Below are 21,557 nucleotides of genomic sequence, written 5' to 3' on the forward strand. Positions count from 1 at the left end.
AACGTGGCTTCCTTCTATTCAATGCTCCTATTTACAAGGCCAGGTTGTCCATTCGCTTTCTTAACCATATTTTCAATTTATCCTGCTGCTTTCAAAATTGTTGTGAATATGCGTCCCGGGTCTCTATACTTCTCTTCGCCCTTCAAGCTAATATCATTTAGATGACAATTACTCTCCTGAGAGAGACCACTCAGAATAGAGCACAAATCATATTTTTTTCGTAGAGCATTACTGTTTCTCAATTACTGAGAAGGAAAGAGATAGGCTAGACTCAGTGCCAATTAATCCAAATATTCAATTCCAGGTAGTAAGTCGTGTAAAATGCACCTCTGTAATATGTGTGCTAAATGGTCCAGTTTATATTTGAAAAGGGCCATCAATCAGTTATTGCAAACGTTTATTACTGTCATTCGAACAAAGAAGACTAGGATGAGATCTACGAAAGGTGACTTGTACAATTGAAAGGTTTTGCTTTTTTTTAACAGGAATTCAGCAAGTTATTTCCCCAAATCAGTGAGTTGGTATGTAGAGGACAATGTGTTACAATAAACGTGGAAAGAATGAAGGGAAAGAGGATGAATCAATTTTTCTATACTGCGGGTTGTTAGGATTTGATAAGTCCTACCAGAAAGATTATTGTAAGTGGAATCCGTAATGGTTTGGTAAAATAGAACTTTCAAAAGGAAGATTCGGATTGAAAGGTTAATGGGATTGCTGGCGAGGGCCTTTAGTGGTGTGGTCGACCTTATAGTTTTCTTCCCTGCTGTCACATTCAATTATTTTATAATTCTGCATTATGGTTCATGAACATGCTGGGATTTGTTTTAAACGTGTTTTAACTTGTATATCTAACAGTAGGAGTTCTGTTATTAGGGAAACTAAACCCATCGAAATTAAAACAATTGTATCCTCTGAACACAACAATGACCTTCATTTATACAGCCACTTCAATGCAGTAATACTTCCCAATACATTGGACCGTGATAAGAGACGATCTGAAACCGAGTCAAATAAAGGAGAGGCGGTGGCATACTGGAATTGTCACTGGACAGGAAACCCAGGATAATGCTGTGGGGGGTAATGCTCTGGGGCGAAATTTGTTTTCAATGAAAGAAAAAAATCCGGAATTAAAAGTCTGATGATGACCACTATATCTGATCCAAGGGCAATTAGGGATGGGCAATAAATGCTGGCCAGCAACGCCAACATTCCATGAGCTAAAAAAAGTAAGGCTTTGTCGGGGAGGTCAGTTTTAACGCAGCATCTTAAACGGATATCGTGGAGTAGCCTGGCTTGTGCAGATGTTAAAATGTATTTCCCCAAAGGTTGGTAGTGAACGTATGTAGAGAGGTCCTCAATGGACGCAATTTGGAAGAATCTAACGCGAAAATATTTGGGGAGGGGAGAGTATTCCTCAACAGGAGTCAAGATCTGAAGAACGCTAATGGTTAAATATTCCGGATTTCACTTGGTATAAAGCAGTTTCATGGTCAGAACACCCCTTTCAGGCTCTAGGTTTTCATTTTCTACATTGAAATTGCATGGAGGCGTGTCACGCCAGGCCTCACAACCCATTTTAGCTCAAAGGCCACAACAGGTCTTGATTATAAAATGTTGGAATTATTTTATCTTGTATTCAATTGACAGTGTCATGGCAATTTTATAAGCACTCACTACCAAGGTACTTTTGAAGCTGAGTCACAATTTTTGGGGAAATGGAGGGGGGAGGGGACAGAAATCAATTTCAATAGGGCCAATTTCCAAAACTGCAATGATATGAATGACGAGCGAATTTATTGTTCACCAAACGAGAAATGTTTTTGAGAAATAAATGGTGGCTGAAATAATGGGGAAAATCCTGTGCTCTTCTATTTTCATCCAATGAAAGGCACATCATCCAGATTACATCAAAGTGTTCTTTTTTTTTGTAAAGCGATGGAGGTGGAGAAAAAGGTGTGGATTTATAAAGAGGGAACGGACAGGTCAGGATTACCAAATTATGGAACTAATAGAAGTTCAAACGTGGATGTAGGTTTTAGTTGGAATATATTAGGAGAAGTTTATACTTATAGTCAAATTTTGAGTTATTTGGTTACTTAATAATCACAAATCAGAGTCTAACTTGTTCAATCGGCCATTCTTTCCCAGCAACACCGTCTTCTCCCACTCTTTACAGCCTGGTCTCCCCCTGTCAGCAACATAACACCGACGGCTCCGTCACCTACGGTTGTTTGGCGACAGACTATTCCCCAGAAATCACCAGCCTGACCTGGAAGAAAGATGGGCAGCCGATCACCACTGGATTTAAGACTTACCCGTCAGTGAGAAACCAGAAGGGAACCTACACCCTGGCAGCCAGTTAACCACCGAGTCAGAGGGGGAGTGCAGTAAAATCAACTGTGAGGTTCGACACAGCGGCTCAGACAAGAGCATTGGAATGCAATGTAAGTGTTGGGGAACCTGTGAGAAACAGAAAGGCTGTGATTAATCTGTATAGGGCCTTGGTTATAACGCATTTATAGTACTCTGCATAGTTCTGATCCCTGGAAAATCCAGGTTAGTGCCTATTAACGGAAAAAGTCTGTTAAAATATAGGAACTCATTGTATCTGTTAACAATTTCTTCTCCAAGAAATGTCTAACCTGTGTTTCTTTAAGGTCCTCCTGACTTCCCTCCAACTGTTCTCCTCACCGTGAGTTCCCGGGAAGAAATCATAACCAACAAATTTGCAACCGCCGTCTGTTCAATCATCGATTTCCATCCAAAGTCAATCACCGTGAAGTGGCTGAAGAATGGACAACCCATGGATTCAGGAATTGTCACCTCTCCCGTCTTTGCAATGGACGGGAACTTCTCGGCGACCAGTCGGCTGAAAGTCTCCGCTCGGGAATGGTTCACCGACGCGGTCTATACCTGTCAGGTCACTCATCAAGGGATCACCCAAAGTCGAAACATCAACAGACCTGGTAAGAGATACAAACCGATTACAGTAACTGACAACAGCTTCTGGATTATGTATTGCGAAGGGAATCCATCCTGTTCAGAAAACGGCGTTCTGCACTGCATTCCAGGGCAGGGGAATACTATATTTGTCTTGGGACGGGGGCAACGTAGATTCATTAGAATGTTTCCGGGGCTGAACGACTCATATTATGAGAACGATTTACACAGATCAAACTGATTTTCCATTGTGTAAAGAAGATTAAAGATAATAGTTAGAGGTTGATATGCCAAAGATGATTTATTCTCCTTTAGAGAGTGAAGGTTGAATACTGCTGTCTTGATTCTAAAGGTAGAACTTTGGCTGATTTTCATTTCTGTTTCACAGATCATTCCCAGTGCAGCGATCCCACAATTACTCTACTGCCACCGCCAATAGAACAGGTCTTACTGGAGGCGACCGTGACCTTAACCTGCATCGTTTCTAATGCCCCTTATGGAGTCCTCGTGTCCTGGACCCAAGAAACGAAGCCTTTGAAATCAGAGGTTGCCGTCCAACCGGGAGAGGATCCCAACAGCGTCGTCAGCAACGTAAACATCTCGACACAAGCCTGGCTGAGTGGGGCTGAGTTCTACTGCGTGGTGAGCCATCAGGATCTGCGGATTCCTTTAAAAAGTTCCATCCACAAGCGGTGAAAATAAAGCAATAAACGAGTCATTGTGTCTCTTTCCAGTGTAAGGGTCAATATTTACTATTCAGTGTATTCATGGTCTGCCCTGATTGGTAATTCCACTAACTAAACGTTCTGGGCCTGTAGACATTCCGGGGGAAATTGATAAGTAGATGACTGAACAATGAACTGAAGACCGTGTTATTGGGTTTAGATGAAGTAAGGAGGGAGAAGCCTGGTGTGGAGCTTAAACACCAGCACGGTCCAGGTGGGCTGAATGGTCTATTGCTGTGCTGTAAACTTTGAGGAATTTTCCCGTCCAACCCCCGAAGTTCTCAGAGAAAAGGACAGTATCTGTAAGAGTTTGGATTCGGGGGCCAGAGATGCCTAAAAGGACAGCCGGCTAGTCTCAGGGATTTTAAGATTGTTTTAAAGTTTATTAAGAAGCAACAGTTTGGGTTTCATAAAGGAACTCATTAGACCTAATAAGTATACGACCGGTGAGAGTTGAGAGCGTTTTACTGGCCCCAGACGACGGACAAATGTTTGGCACAACGTGCATTGACCTCACCTTCCTCCTCCTCCTTGGCTATTTTGAGGAAGGCAGCTGCTGACTGGCACTGCGGCCTCACCACGGCACCTCACCAGCATATGACCCCACCAGGACCTAGGCCCTGTGTCTGAGCACTTATTAATATAATCTTTATCTGGGAGCCGGTAACTAACCCAGTGTCAATTGCCAATGCAAACTTTTCTGGCCAGTGGTCAGGACATGTACCCAAACTGTCAGGGTGGTTACCGCATCCCCTGCTCGAGTTCAGATTTTAAGTTTACATCATGCTGATGCTCACATCCTGGTCCTTTCTAAACATTTGCACAGATGAGTGGGTGCACAAGACTCCAGCCTACCAGCTCAGGAATGTCAACATGGCAGCCTGAGCTAAGAATGTTTAGAGGTCAAAGTGTTTAGAAATCCTCTTTCCAGAGAGACAATCCATGCTATTTAGCAAATCCTATAAAGGTTCGTTATTATGCAGAAAATAGCAGCTTTTGACTACCCCAATTTCTTAGACATCCAACTCTACTCCGAGCTGGAAAACCAGACAGATCTCAAAGTGGAAAATGGAAACCTTTAAGATTCAACACAAACCCCCACTTCTCCAACATCTAAGCAGCGTTTTTCTTTCTGGTTCTGAGATTGTCCAGTTTATTGACATTTATTGCACGTTTTCTGCAGCGAAAAATCTGCGGGAACCATCTGTGTCTGTCCTCCTGCCCTCGGCAGAAGATGTCTCCGTTCAGAGATTCGTCTCCCTCAGCTGCTTAGTGAAAGATTTCTACCTCTGAGAGATCTTCGTCAAGTGGACCGTCAATGACAAGCCGGTGAATCCCGGGAACTACAAGAATACCGAGGTGATGGTGAACAGTAATCGCTCCTTCTTCATGTACAGCCTGTTATCCATTGGAGCGGAGGAGTGGGCCAGCGGCGTTCCTTTCTCCTGTGTGGTGGGGCATGAAGCGATCCCCCTCAAGATCATCAACAGAACGGTTGATAAATCCAGCGGTAAACCAAGTTTTCTGAACATTTCCCTGGTACCGATGGACACTGTTAATTCATGCCAGTGAGAGTCTATTGGTTGCATATCGAACATTAATAAAAATAATAAAGGCCTTTTCCTCCATTCGTGATTTAATTACACAATCGCTTAACTAATGTTGCTTTCCACTTTTGCTAATGTTATCCTTGTTCATTTAAAATCGGACATTCAAAGGTCTCAGACCCAAGTCTCGTACACCCAGTGCTCCCAGCTCAGATACACCCTGGGTTAGAGACAGAGTAAAGCTCATTCATTACAGGATTCCGCAAAATAACTTCACTAACTCTCCTCCCGCAGAGGAGAAATCTGACAATTTCTGATTCCCGACAAACAAACACAGCACATTTAGCTCTCGGTGTTCCTGATTCTCTTATTGTCCATCCCTTTAAAATGATATCAGCTTTAAGTTGCTGCACCACACCCACTGGGAACTGGAGTGAGGGTCACACAGGAACATCTATCAACAATCTCCCATCATAAAGAGGTGGAAGGGAAATTGTTAACCCACTGTACCCCCACTTCCCCAAAAGAGACACGGGGAAGGGCATTAGTAAACCCACTGCCCCTCTACTTCCCTAGCAAAGGGTGGGGTGCTCCAATGCTCCAGCAAGAAGAAAGGGGGAAAGGTGATTAGTTAACCCAGTCTACCTCCACCTCTTTAGAAGAGAGAACCGAAAGTAAATTGCTTAGCTGACCTGAGAGAGGGGAAACCATTAAATCATTACATTCCCACTCCCCCAGCATTGAATCTGGAAGGGATCGGATCTCTGCTATAAGGACTCAGTTGCCAACAGTATAAGTCAATTTTCTGGCCACAGATTTTGAACTCACCATTGTTCGTGTTGACCTTATGCTAACATTGATTTCACATAATCCAAATCTAAACTGGTGATTGAATCCTCCCTGGGTTTTCAATGTTCTCTCACTGAGTTTTATGACGCGCATAGTTGCTTTTTGCATTTGTTCACCTGATATCACTTAGCATCTCACAAAAAACACATCTATAGAAATAAGATCGAAAATTTTAACCATAATTCTCACCGTTAAAGTCAGACTGGGTTATTGGTACATGCTGGAGCTTGGAGTAATGCTAAAAAGACATACAACTGATAAAACTGCACTCACCTGACGCAGACACACACACAGACACACACACAAATGCACTTACACATGCACAGGCATACAAACACACACGCACACAAACAAATACACAGACGCACAAATACACACACAGTCATACGAATGTACACGCACATACACATAGAGATATGCACACACAATCAAATACACACACACACGCAAGTATACTTACTCAGATACACACACATACACGTACACAAACACACAAATTCGTACACACACACACACATACACAAACACATACACGTACAGAAACACATGCACACGCACATACGCATATACACACAGACACACAAATGCAAACACAAATGCACAAATATATCGACACATACACATACAAAAACACACACACATAGGCAAAAATGCACACACAGACACATCCAAATACGCACACAGAGAAATACACACATACACACAGACACACACACACACACACACACAGACACACAGACAAGTACACATATCCACACAAGTGCACGCACACGTAAGCATGCAGACAAATGTACACAAGCACACACGTAAATAAACAGTCACAAAGGCAAACATATAAAATCAGGCAATCAGACTCACAGGAGTACACAAAGCACAACTGTAACCATTAACATATGCATAAGCACACGTTCATGATGACAGAAACTTAGATGTAAAGACACACATTAACACACATAGGCTGACACACATACACGCACATTAACAGACTACACACTGGCACACAAGCACATAGATGAACAGACATGACGACACAAATATTAACATACTCATACACACGGGAACACATGGAGGCATAGAAGCACATCAATACACAGTTACAAAAATCAACCAACACATAAATGCACATTTTCACACACACACACACAAACATACACACACACACAGAAACTCATGGAGACACAAACGTTAAGATACTGACTCACACGTGGAATATAAATAGACATATGAACACACATATTAGCAGTCATGAACACGTAAATACGCACTAACACAGATATTCATAAATAAATATAGACTTCAACACATCAACACACACAATAACACACTCATTATATACATTGATAGAAACACAAAGTATACACACAGACTCAGACACACAACTACACAAATCAACACTGATTGGCGCATGAACACACACATTAACAGTCATACACACATAAGGAAAAATACAAACAAAGAGTAATGTAACACACGAGATCATTCATCCACACAGACACAAACTCTAAGGCACAACGGAAACGCCAGTCTATTGATGAAAACATTGTTCAAACGCACTTTTTAAAGGTCATATCCACCGACAGTTGTCCCAATCGCATGATGATCCGACAAACACACTGAAGCAATGTTCTTACTGAGAAAGTAATTTAAGTTACAGACGTGCCAAACATTTCCATAACAAATAAATAAACAAGATGGGAACTCACAACCGAGCTTTTAAACTGTAACATTCACAGTTTCCAAATAAGTAGCTCATGAACCTCTCTTGAAATCCACCGTAATATTCTCTAATAATAGATCGTACAAAATTGTTCGAAAATGAACTGACACTAAAGAAAATTTCCCATACCTTCCGACATGGGCTACATGAGGAAGGTCAAGGAAGGACAGCTGTGGAAATAGTTACAGAGATAGGTTGCTGAATGTCACGAACTTAACAGTAGACATACATTAAAAACTAAATTAGAGATTATATTAATAGCTTAAGAAGGAAAAGTGAATACAAAACGACAGTAAGAAATCCTGAACAAAAACAGAATTACCAGGAAAAACTCAGCAGGTCTGGCAGCATCGGCGGAGAAGAATAAAATTGACATTTCGAGTCCTCATGACCCTTCAGCAGAACTGAGTAATATTAGGAGAGGGGTGAAATATAAGCTGGTTTAAGGTGGCGGCGGGGGGGGAGAGAAGTTGGGGAGGGTGGTTGTAGGGAGAAACAAGCAGAGATAGGAGCACATAATCAAAAGATGTCACAGACAAAAGAACAAAGAGGTGTTGAAGGTGGTGATATTATCTAAACGAATGTGCTAATTAAGAATGGATGGCAGGACACACAAGGTACAGCTCTAGTGGGGGCTGGGGTGAAATAAGACTAACAGAGCATAAAAGGTATAAATTTAAAAATAATGGAAATAGGTGGGAAAAGAAAAATCTATATAAATTATTGGAAAAAACAAAAGGGAGGGGGAAGAAACGGAAAGGGGGTGGGAGTGGAGGAGGGAGTTCAAGATCTAAAGTTGTTGAATTCAATATTAATAAACAATCTAATTTATTTCGGGCGCTATACCCACGTAGATTCCACAGATGGCATCTGGATTGAAGGCTCTGACGATGATAACGGCAACATCTCGACAACCGCTTCCACATTCATCATAATAATAAAAACAAAAAGCTAAAAGCTAATGCGGATGCTGGAAATCCAAAACAAAATAAAAACAGAATTACCTGGAAAAACTCAGCAAGTCTGGCAGCATCGGCGGAGAAGAAATCAGTCAATGTTTCGAGCCCTCATGGCCCTTCAGCAGAACTGAAGCATAGTTTCAACAAGGGAGAAATATAAATTGGTTTAAGGTGGGTGGGGGGGAAGAGACACATTGAGGGTGTGGTGTGAGCAGATAATCAAAAGATGTCAGAGACAAAAGGGTCAAAGAGGTGTTGAAGGTGGTGGTCTTTGTCTGAGAAAAGTGCTAATTAAGAATGCAAGACAGGATATTCAAAGTACAGCTCTAGTGGGGGTGGGGTGGAAAGACTAAAGGTTTTAGTTTTAGATTTAAAAATAATGGAAATAGGTGGGGAAAGAAGAATCTATATAAATTATTGAAAAAAAAGGCGGGTGGGGGGGGAAAAGAAACGGGGTGGGGATGGGGGGAGGGGGGTTTAAGATCTAAAGTTGTTGAATTCAATATTCAGCCCAGAAGGCTGTAAAGTGCCTAGTCGGAAGATGAGGTGCTGTTCCTCCAGTTTGCGTTGGGCTTCACTGGAACAATGCAGCAAGCCAAGGACAGACATGTGGGCAAGAGAACAGGGTGGAGTGTTAAAATGGCAAGCAAGCAAGTTTACCGCAGCACCTACTCGACAGTGGAATTCCAAAGGCAATCCTCCACCTTTGGTTGCTGGACACAGCAGGCGTCTGCTAAAGTGGCTGGAGACTTCCCCAGCGTTGTTTTACACAGACCTCTTAGGTTTTACATGGCCCACCAACATAGCCTTCCATTCTTCTTCATGTATATTCCTCTGTCTTCCATCGTTCTATATGCCTTTCGAAATTTACTTTTCCCATGATATAAAAATGTTTCATGTTGCAAATATGGCCAGCACCTTTGGGAAAATAAATACACTGCTTGGCCTTGCTTATCTTCCTTCACTTTTCTAAAAATGCAAATTTCCTTCATACTGTACATGCTAAGACCTCATCCACGTTTACTCAATAGCATTTAAAATACCTTTTTCCCCTAATTTCTTTTGATAATTTCAAGCTTGCAGTCTATCTGACTCTAATTCAATTAAATCACACAGACAGAACCATTTATACGCACACCCATAAACCTACTTTACAATACACCACAATAACATAATGAAAAGATCTGTCAGTTTCACGACACTGCTGAACTGTCTGCTCTGTAAGCTTGGTCAATGATGGAGTCCTTGAGAGACGCCAGGTGGAATTCTGTCTGTGAAATATCGACTCTAAATGAAAATATTGGTGAATATTGTTGGGTTGTCATTATGGCAGATTAATATGTTTTTATTGTGTTGATTTCATTGTTATTGTAACTGTTGCCCTTTTGTACAGTTTGTGTTATATTTATTCCGAGATTATTTGACTCAGTTTTCTTACATTCCCAACTCAGAAATGCAATACATGTCCAGTTGCATAAAATAGATGGATTTCACTTTAATTAGTCCACAATTGGTAATGTTTGCTTGTTGATTTCATGAGAATGAAGCCTTGCCATCTCCCTAATCATCAAATGATGGCATCAATCAAAATTGGTTACAACCAATGACGATTACTATATTGTTATGGATGGTTAATCGGTATTTTGAATCAATTGATTGTGTGCGTCTGCCTGTCTGCGCGTCTGTTCCTGTGTGTCCGGCTGTGTGTGTATCAGTGTGTCTGTCTGTGTGTCTGTGTGTGCGCCTGTCTGTTCCTATGTGTATGTCTGTCTGTGCTTGTGTGTCTGTGCCTTTGTGTTTGTGTGTGTGTGTGTGTGTATGTGTGTGTGCCTGCCTGTGCCTTTGTGTGTGTGTTTGCTTGTGCGTATTGTCTGTGTACCTGTGCCTTTGTGTTTGTGGGTAGTCTGTGTGTGTGCATGTGTGTCTGTGTGTGTGTGTGTTTCTATGTGTGTGTTTGTGTGTGTGTTGGCCTGTCTGTGTTTGTTTGTTTTTGAGTTTTGTGTGTGTTTGTGTGTGTGGATGTGTTTGTGTATGTGTGGACTGATATAGTCGGGGATTATGACAACTTGGATATTTTAGCGAACTTTTTTATATCAGAAGACTGAACTCTTTAATTCAGGTAAAATACCATTCAAATGATGTAACGTCTTCATTACTGCTTTTTCTTAATACCAGTTGAATAATATCCACAAATTAAATGGAGCTTCACACTATGCAATGGTGTGCTCCAGTTCTATTAATACATTCAGAGAATGAATTTCTATTCGCTGCTTTGAATCGCATATTTCTCAGGAATTTGATGTACAAATACTACGCAGTTGAATTATTTTTATTCTCGTTTTATTTGAAATTAATATTTATATGACTGTTTGTGTGGGAACTTACTGGATAACAGCAGGGCTGACAACATTTTGGGAACATTTCCATCAGATCAAAGCGCACAACCTGGAACTGTGTCGGCAATGAGAGTAGAAAAGGAGGGGGGTGAGGAAGAGACTTTGGCCGTTGTTGAGTGATGTCAAACCACCAACTTTTCTGTTAATGTCGGAACGCACTCACCGTTTATGCCACAAAGACGAGGTACAGCAAAGGAATCAAGGGCTATAGGGATCGGCCGGGAAATTGGTGTTGAGGCCCAGGATCCGCCATGATCTTATGAAGTAGCTGAGCAGGCTCGAGGAGCCTTTTGGCAGGCTCCTGTTCGGATTTCTTAAGTTCTCATTCACTGCCGATACTGGTCAAGACGATGACGGGCTGCAAGCATCGTGGTAGTGTGGCCGAGTGGCCTAAGGTGCTGGGCATAAGTTCCAGTCGCCATACGAGATGTTTTGCGGACTTCGTGCAAATCGCTTCGGCGGAGGAGAAGCTGTGAAAATTTATAGCAAGAAAGTGAGCGGTGTTTCCGATTGGTCGGAATTCCAAGGAGAGGAAATGTCAATATAAATTACAGGGCGACTGGGAAAAGGCCGGCACAGTGAGACGAGTTGAGTTGCTCTTCCAGAGAGCCAACAGGAACATGACGGGCCGAATGACCTCCTTCTCTTCTGTAAACATTCTGTGATTTTATATGACACCTCTTGGTGAGCACACAGTGTCTGCAGGCGAAAGCGGAGTGGTTAAGGTGATGGATTCTCCCCACCCAGGGTCCCATTCTGCCGACTACACTTCTCCGCATTCCTGATTTTAACTAGGTGTCTACAGATACAGGATTAATTATCTGTTCAATAGAATAAAAAACAGAGCCAAACATTTTGGATTTTTCCTATTTCCATTCATCTACAAGCATTCACGGAATTTGCTGTTGGATTTGTGAAAACGAAACTGAGCCAATTTGGTGATATCTTTGTTTTCTGAGTGTTTGCCTGTCCCTGGGTCTCTGTCACTCTCGGTCTTATATATCTGTGTGTGTTCATCTGCGTATGTCAATGCGCTTCAGTTCCCCACTTATACTAATCAAAACTTTATTTATATTAGTTGGGTAGCTTCATATTAAAATCGTACAAACAAAAAAGAGCAGCTTTAAAACATGCAAGAGGGGAATTCCGGCTCTACTTGTTTTTGAATGGAGTTGCTCAGCGTCTAAGTGCCCCTATGTTACAAAGTGGGGGATGCCTGACACTCACACTGAGCAACATTAAAACAGACAGAAACCGAGTCCTTGTGGTCGAGGAGTTAAGGCAATGGACACACCGAGAGAATGAATTTGTAAATACAAATAGTCCAAACTGAAATCCCTCAGACCTTAGGAACTGTTTCTACTGCGGTGATACCTCAGAAGGAACAGGAAAATTGAAGTTCAATCACAAATGTTATAATCATCTGGAAAGGCTGAACAGTCTGAATGTCTTTACTCTAGAAAAGGGAAGGCTGAACGCTGGCCTTATAGAAATGGAATGTTTTGTCCCTGTTTTGTCAAGGATTCTACATGCTGAATCTGATCAAACAAATAATGAAAAGTTTAGAAACACAGAATGAAATGTTTACATTGAGGTGTAGTTCTTAAGATCACATTTTGTCATTTGCTGGATCAGCATTTTTGTCGAACTGTCTCTCTGTGTCATTAAATTACAACACTGACTACACTTCAAATGCACTCCATTGGCTCTGCAGCACTTTCTGTTGTCCTGATTTCGTGAAAGGCCCTGCTTAAACGTAAGTCTTTTATTCTCTCCTTCTTTTCCATCTTTCAATCTAAGTTATCAATCATATGGAATGGTGAAGTGTATCTGTTCCTTTCTGTGTCTAACCAACTCTCTGTCCCTATCTGTCTCTCTTTGTCTCCGTATATCTGCGTTCGCCATCAGTTTCTCTGTCTCTCTCTAGGTCTCCTTTTCCTCTTTGCAAAGTGTGAAATTCTGAGACAGTTTGACAGTGTTAATGGTGAGAGTCTGTTTTCCCCCTGGCTGGAGCGCCAAGAACTGTGCTCACCTTCTGCGGATAATGTGTCAGCCATTTAGGACTGAGATGAGGAGACATTTCTTCACTCAAAGGGTTGTGAATCTTTGGAGTACTGTAGCCCAGACATCAACAGATCCTTAGTCGATGAGTACATTGAAGGTTAAGATGGATAGATTTTTGGATTCTACGGAAATAAAGGGATATCGGGATGGGGTAGAAAATTGGTGTTGAGGCTGGGGATCCGCCATGATCTGAACAAGTGACGGAGCAGGTTCGAGGTGCCTGAAGACCGCTTCCATCCCTTCTCCTTACTGTCTATATTTCAATGGAAATACCGGGTAAGGGAAAAGGCGTCCATTGTGTTATCGTGGCCGAGTGGTCTAAAATGCTGTGTTAAAGCTACCCTTTCTGTGGGGACGTGGGCTCGAATCCCATTGTTTCAATGGGCTGGTATTTGCGCCGTGTCACGAAATCTTTAGACGGGGAAGCTTCAGGTGGAGTGTGCGGTGTTTCATTTTGATGGGAAGAACAAGGAGAGACAATACAAATATGAATTTCTGTGGGGGAAAAGGAGCCTGTGTGGAACCAGTTGATTTGCTTTTCCAGAGAGCTGGCACGAACACGACGGGGCGAATGTCCTCCTGCTCTGCAGCAGCCACCTATTGTTTTATATGAATGAGGCCAGCGTAGTCATGGCCGAGTGGTTAAGCCGATGGATTCGAAATCCATTGGGATCTTCCCACGTAGGCTCGAATCCTGCCGACTATGTTTCCTCATTGTTCCCGATTTCAACCGGGGTAAATTGTAGAAAATAAGCTCTTCCGCGTTTGGCGTTGATCTGCCACAACTCAAGGAGCGTGGACATCTCAGAAGGTTCTGGGAGACTAAAGCGAAAGAGGACATAGAGGGATTTGAAAACAAGCAGAATTTTAAGCTGAAGATGGTACTTGACCAGGAGCCAATGTAGGTTAGGAAGCACAGGGGTGATAGGGGAATGGGACTTGCTGCGAGTTCAGACACGGGCAGCAGAGTTTTGAAGGACCTCAAGTTTACAGAGGGAAGAATGTCCACTCGCATTCCAAAACTCACATCTTGGTGGATCAGCGCTGCCCTGTTTCCAAGATCAATACTGATCCTTTATCAGGTGTCATTCTCTGAACGAAACACAGTGCTGCAGTAAAAGCAGCCCCATTCTCATCCATATTGTGCATTGTACCAAAATCGTTGTAGCCAGCGCTTTGCAACCGATCACAGCCTTTCTCTTTCATTCTTTTACTTTCCAGCCCGACATCTACATTTGTTCTCCACCTGTTGCACATGTGACATTTTCATTTCTGATGCGGAGCTCCAGTTCCAACTCCACTGATTCGGGCAGGGCTGTAACGCATTTTCTGTTTTCAATCAGTAACTTAATAAAGTCGTTTTCACAAGATGATTAAACGACTAGCTTCTGACCGGGATGCAAACACAGGCCGCAGCGGCGAAAGCGCCGAATCCTAACCACTGGACTATCAAGGAAGCTGCCTACTGTATTTGCATTTTGGGATATCCACGCGGCTTTTGCCATTTTCTTCATTCTGGACCATTTGCTATTGTCTGGAACATGAAATCGACAGTGTGGTGAAATAGTACCAAAGCTGTTGAAATGTAAATTTCAATTTCCAAAACCCACCAACCTAATCACTGCGGCTCCTGTGAAACTGACAAGGCAGCGCACGGCAGATTCATCACTAAAAGCAACTGATAGACATCAAATTCTTCCACTTTCACGTCACATTTTTTAACTCGTATTCTCCATCTCAGATATTTTCAGTTCCAAAAGATACAAAAGGAATCTTTCCAACCTCCTTTTTCTCTCTGAACCATTTTAATATGAAGCTACAAAACTAATGTGAACGTAGTTTGGGATGGTAAAAATTCGTTCACCTGCTTGTGGAACTGAGTCGCATTGATACATTCCGGATCTTAACCACTCGCTGTGTAACATAAATATGGGAGCTTTATTTCCTGTTGCCTCTCATCTCCGACCAAAATGAATCACTTCACACTTCCTTACATTAAATTTCAGATGCCACTTGTCCGCCCAAGTGGATTTGTTGAAGAGCCCGAAAGGGCAACCGACTCAAACTGGAAATGGAAGACTGAGAATGAAAGAAGAGAAATGACGGGTTTTTTTAGATCCCACGGGAAAGAGACTCCAGGATAAAAATAAAAGCAAAATACTGCGGATGCTGCAAATCTGAAACAAAAACAGTAAATGCTGGAAAAGCTCAGCAGATCTGGCAGCATCTGTGGAGAGAGAAACAGAGATAACATTTCGAGTCCGTGTGAAAAGTCCGCCTGAAGAAGGGTCATACGGACTCAAAATGTTAACTCTGTTTCTCTCTCCACAGGTGTTGCCGGGTCTGCTGAGTTTTTCCAGCATTTTCTGTTTTTGTTTCAGACTCCAGGATCAGTTCGTTGTGACTGTTCGCACAACAACAAGAAAACAACTATCCCTAATGAAGGCCAACCCCGGGCGGTAGGAGAGGGAGCGCCGAATAATGTTAATACATCGAAGACTTTTTCAGCCAATAACAGCATCCAGTTTGTTGGACATGAACATGACGTGAACAGTGAGGGGAAATAGTGCCACAGGCTGCGGATGTACAACTTTCAATTTCCAAACCCACCAACAGAATCAATGCAGCTCCTCTGAAACTTTCAAGGCAAATATTAATCTTTTATAAAGTGCCGTTCCCAGAACTATCCACAGTCTTCCTGGTGTGATCTAACCAGAGCTTTGTCTAGCTGCAGCAAACCTTTCCCTCTTTTCCATAACAGCCTCTGTAACAGGTTGCACAGCGAGGTGAATTAGATTGTATAGAACGACTGAGAAAAATGAGGATACGCCTGATCTGATTAAACTTCTTTTCGAAGTTCGGTGTGAAATCAGCCCCATAAATATATATTTTTGGTTCAAAAACTATATCAGAATCTAAAGTTCAACTCTTCACGTCATTGGGTCAGGGAAACTTTGTTCATGATCACACAGTGCGCATGGGCACTGCAGAAACTCCTGCACCTCTTTCAATATTGTTTTTCTTCACTCAGGTTTTTCAAAAGGGAATTGGACAATGACTTGAAAATGAGAAAAATGAGGAATATTGAAAAAGAGAAGGATATTAGGGCTGATTGGAAAGCTCTTTGCAAAAAGCTGACATAGACACGATGGGCCGAATTGCCTCCTAATGTGCTGTACCATTTTATGATGACATTGTTAAATCAGTCACTTTCCAGCATTCCTAATTGTAGCAGCTGAATTCCATTTCTTCACAACAAAAACCCAAAGTGCTGCTGCATGGCCGCACAGGTTACCGTTTCAGCCAAACCCGTTGAGGGTTCCGCAGCGCAGTGTTTCTCTCGTGTAATGGCCTAACACGCAAATAGTTTCCCGGTTCGAAACCCGGTACAAACATTACCGAAATCTCCTCGTTTAAGTGCACTTGCGTATTAAATAGCTTACCCTTACGGCCACGTGGCAATTGCTCTTCTCGAAATACTAAACAACATCCCACAAAATAAAATTAAGGCGACATTTCATCACACCCGATGCAGTAAAGTTTGTCAATCGCTTTCAACTATAACTCGACAGACATATCAACAGTTCATTCAGTTAGTAAAATAAATGAATATGTTTATTTACGCAGGTTAACATGCTTACTCGTCGTCTCAAAGGTGAATAATAGTAATGTGTGCTCCTAAAGACAGACGCAAGTGATACTGTAATTGAAACCGAGGAAATGGCAGACACGCTACATCATCACTTTGTATCGGTCTTCAGCAGAGGAAAAGGAAAAACTACCAGCGTGACGAGGAAACCGAGGCTCAGTGCAGGTCGGGTGAAACCCCTCCTTTCTTATTCAGTAGGGAAAGAAGAGACATGAACGGGATTTAGGCGCCAGAATGTAAAAGATGCCATGAGCCTATTTGAAAGAAGAGCAGGGGAGTTCTCCCCGCTTCCTGGTCAATGTTTATCCCTCAATCAACGTCACAAAGACACATTCTCCGCTCATTATGACGTTGTTGCTTGTGGGAGTTTGCTGAGCGGTGATTGGCTGCAGTGTTTCCTACATTACAGCAATGACGATACTTCACAATGTCCTTCATTGACTGGAAAGCGATTTGAGACGTCCGCTGGTCGGGGAAGGTGCTATACAAATGCAAACCAGTCTTTATTTACTTATCATCAACCCCAGTCCTCTGGTGATCCTCGAGAGTGGAACATTGTGACGAGATTTTGGAAAATGTTGGTTCGCAGGTGGAAAAATGGAGGAGGGACCAAAACAGAAACCCAGTTTCCAGTTCTGTGAATATTTACAAACTCTTTGGGAACCGGAATCAGGGGAGAATGAAGGGTGAGCTGTCCAATTGACCAGGGCCTATCCGGAACGTTAAGCCATGCTGTCATGCAGCAGCACTCTGGGTCTCTGTTTCGGGGAAATGGAATTCAGCTGGTATTATCAGGAATGCTGCAGGCAGACTCATATAACATAAAAAGTCAAAGCACCAATGGCATAAGGAGCCCTTCCATAATCCTATCTCTGTCAGCTCTTTAAAGGAGCAAACGAATTATTCTCAGGTTCCTTCCCTCTTTTAGTAAACCTGTTATTATTCTGAATATCAGTTAAATGCAAAATTCCCTTTTGAAAAAGAAGTTTCTGCAGATTCCATGCCTAGTTAACATTGTTTCCCTCGCCCAATACCATGAAGATTTAGACTTGTGTTCCTTGCATAGCTCTGCATAGGAACATTATTTACTTTTCTATTGATTTCCTATCGAATTTACAAAAGTGCTTATTTTTCTGATCAAACATCTCATTATTTCTGAGTTGATTTATATATTCTAATTATATTTGCTCCACAACCCACTAATCGAAGGTGTTATATCACAGAGGGAAATGATTGTCACAATTCAACAGAGCCCTGCCAAGAACAAATGCTGACATAGTTTGTTTCGTTCATTTGGTTTAAAATACATTTGTTCTGGGAATATAATCTTACAGAATACATATTCGTTTAGGAAAAGGGACAGTGTTGATCTACCAGAATGTTTGGAGGATTCCAATGGTTAGGCTGAGAGGTCATGTCACTTGTTACAGGAAGACAACTTTTGGTTTCCACTTGGTGCCTCAGTTTGTTTTGAATTTCAAAATGCAGAAGGCTCGGTCCAGCAAACGTCTCGGGCAGCAATGCTTTCTGCTCAATCATTAGGAACACCCTTCTCCTCCTCAGCAGATGTAATTCAACAAACCTTTCTCAGCAATTTTAAACGTTATTCAACATTCAGTATTAATATATTTGATATTGGTGCCTTCGGTTGACTTGAGACTCTCTGAAATATGCAACAACATCGAATTGCAAACTTGACTGGCAAACAAAAGAATGCCAGACACCAGGTAATGCACTTGATATGGGTCTGATTTGAGATTTAGCACAACAGTCAGCATTTCAACAAAATCAAAGAATTTTACAAGGAACAGGCTTGAGAATGATGCATTAATTAGATCTGGCCCCTCTTTGTGAGCACACATTACAACGAGACATCTTTGACAGGGTGAGTAACTGTGTTAAGCTGCATCGAAAGATACATTAATTTCTGTTGTTGACTGAACGAACTGCAAATGTGTGAGCGCGGTGATATACGAACATCTATTTCCACTCAAGTGTGTCATGAAATCTCAGCACGTGCTGATTTTGCTGCATTCATTTTATGACTTCGGTGAGAGCAAATGCAACATCGGAGATTCAGGTCAGCTTCAATGATGCAAATTATCCTCACTATCTAATGAAGAGGTTTTCATAATATTTCTGCCCGGTTTCGAACCGGAGACCTTTCCCATACTAGGGGAATGTGACAACAACTACACTACAGAAAATGCCATGGCTTTGCCGAGCCTTTTTGGAATGCTAAACTGCGCTGTAACGCAGCAGCAATCTGGGTCTCTGTTGCGGAGAAACGGAACACAAATACAGCTGCTATTCTCAGGAACGCTGCAGCGAGACTGATATAACAATGTAATCATAAAATGGCCGTGCACCATGTATCCATACAATGGCAAAAGAGGCCCTTTCATCATCCGATCTCAGGCCCCTTGTTAAACGAGAAAACTAATTAATCACAATTTGCTTCTCCCTCTTAATAAACCTGTTATTTTTCTCCCTTTCATTAAATTGCTCAATTCCCTTTTGAAAATGCCGTTTCTGCAAAATCCATACCTAGTTTGCCTTAATTTACAAGGTTCACATGACGATTTGACTTGGGTCCCGAATATACTATACCAGATGAACATGATGTAATTATGCAATTGATCTCATATCGAATTTATGAAAGTGTTATATTTTCAACCTTACTATTTTTAGAATCGTATTACTTTTGCTCCACAGCCCTTCAATCAAGGGTGCGATATTACAGAGGATAATAACAAAAAGCTAAAAGCTACTGCGGATGCTGGAAATCCAAAACAAAAACAGAATTACCTGGAAAAACTCAGCAGGTCTGGCAGCATCGGTGGAGAAGAAATCAGTTAACGTTTCGAGCCTTCACGGCCCTTCGACAGAACTGAAGCATAGTTAGGAGAGGGGTGAAATATAAGCTGGTCTAAGGTGGGGGTTAGACCAGCTTATATTTCACCCCTCTCCTAACTATGCTTCAGTTCTGTCGAAGGGCCGTGAAGGCTCGAAACGTTAACTGATTTCTTCTCCACCGATGCTGCCAGACCTGCTGAGTTTTTCCAGGTAATTCTGTTTTTGTTACAGAGGATAATGTTTGTTAAGGAGTTTAACAGGGCCCTGCCAAGATCGCGTGCTTCAATTGTTCGTTTACTTCATTGGTTTGAAATAATTTTGTTCCTGGACCGGAATCTTACAGAGGGTAAATATTTGTGTAACAAACAGGGCAGTGCTGAGCTACCAGGATGTTTGGAGGTTTCCAATGGTTGGACTGAGGGTCCATGTCACTTGTTGCAGGGAGACAACTGTTAGTTTCACCCTGGTGCCTCAGCTTGTTTAGAATTACAAAACGTAGACGTGTCCGTCCAGCAAATGTCTCCGGGTGGAATGCTTTCTGCTCAATCATTAGGAACATCCTTCTTATCCTTGGAAGACGACATTAAACAAACTTTACTCAGTATTTGTTCCGTTATTCTATATTTAATATTAATATTGTATCTGTTACTGATGCCTTCATTTGAATTGAGACTCTCTGAAATATACACCAACCTCGAATGTCAAACATGACTGATAGATGAAAGAATGCCATTCAACAGGTAATGCAAACCACATGGTGCTCATTTGAAATTGAGCACAGTTAGCTTGAAAAAAAACTTTCAAGAATTTTACTGGGTGCAGTTTTGAGAATGATGCGTTCATTATATTTTGTTCCAGGTGAGAAGCCTTCTGGCGCCTAAATCGCGCCCATGTAGAAGACAGGAGGGAAGACAGCAGGTCTGCACTGCGCCTCGGTTTCCAGGACTCCCTGGGTCGTTTTTCCTGATACTCTATTCTAAAGACCGATTATTTAAAGGAGTGATTCTGTACCAGCTCTGTCATTTCCTCTGGTTCAATTACAGCATCGTTTGCGCCTGTCTTTACTATGAGACATCTTAGTGATGTTGAGTAAAGTTGTAAATGTGCATTAAAGCCCACTAAATCCTGTTGGTCACCGGACGAACTGCTAAACTGCGTGCAGAGTCAAAAGACGAACACCTATTTGTAATCAATGTGCCATGAAATTTTACCGTTTCTCATTTCACTGCATTCATTTTAAGGCCCAGGTAAGAGCAAAAGCACCATGCGAGATTCAGGTAACGTTCAACAACAAACCTGACACACGCAAATTTTCCTCTCAAAATTAGAGAGCTTGGATAATGTTTCTGCCCGGTTTCGAACCGGGGACCTTTCGCGTGTGAAGCGAACGTGATAACCACTACACTACAGAAACATTGGCCAGCCATGATGGTAGTAAGCCTATCCGGAATGTTAAACTGTGCTGTCACACAGCAGCTCTCTGGCTTTTGTTTGGGAGAAATGGAATTCAGCTACTATAATTTTGAATGCTGCAGACAGATTCATAAAACAAATGTCACCATAAAATGGCATAACACCATGTATCCATACCATGGCCCTTCCATCATCCTGTCTCTGCCAGCTTTTTAAAAGTGCAAACGAATTAATTGCAGTTTCCTTTCTCTTTTAGCAAACCTGTTATTTTTCTGCATATCAATTAATTGCACAACTCCCTTTTTAAAAAGGAGTTTCTGCAGATTCCATGCCTAGTTTGCCTTAAGTAACACTGTTTCACTGACTCACCCAATGCCATGAAGATTTAGACTTGTGTTCCTTACGTAGCGATGCATATGAACATTATTTACATTTTCTCTTG

The 21,557-nt window shown here is 42.0% G+C and overlaps 1 non-coding gene and 1 pseudogene across 2 annotated transcripts; one reads left to right on the forward strand and one right to left on the reverse strand.

Moving 5' to 3' along the window:
- The first annotated feature begins 2,389 nt into the window (after positions 1–2,389).
- LOC144697894 (Ig heavy chain C region pseudogene) lies at positions 2,390–3,636 on the forward strand (annotated as a pseudogene). The gene is made up of 3 exons (XR_013580433.1): positions 2,390–2,444; positions 2,658–2,966; positions 3,329–3,636. The product of XR_013580433.1 is annotated as an Ig heavy chain C region pseudogene (transcript).
- Positions 3,637–21,043: 17,407 nt separating this feature from the next.
- On the reverse strand, positions 21,044–21,116 carry trnav-cac (transfer RNA valine (anticodon CAC)). The gene has a single exon. It is a non-coding gene; the product is annotated as a tRNA-Val (tRNA).
- Positions 21,117–21,557: the final 441 nt, after the last annotated feature.

This window comes from Cetorhinus maximus, chromosome 23 (assembly GCF_964194155.1).
Source record: "Cetorhinus maximus chromosome 23, sCetMax3.hap1.1, whole genome shotgun sequence".
Lineage (NCBI taxonomy): Eukaryota > Metazoa > Chordata > Chondrichthyes > Lamniformes > Cetorhinidae > Cetorhinus > Cetorhinus maximus.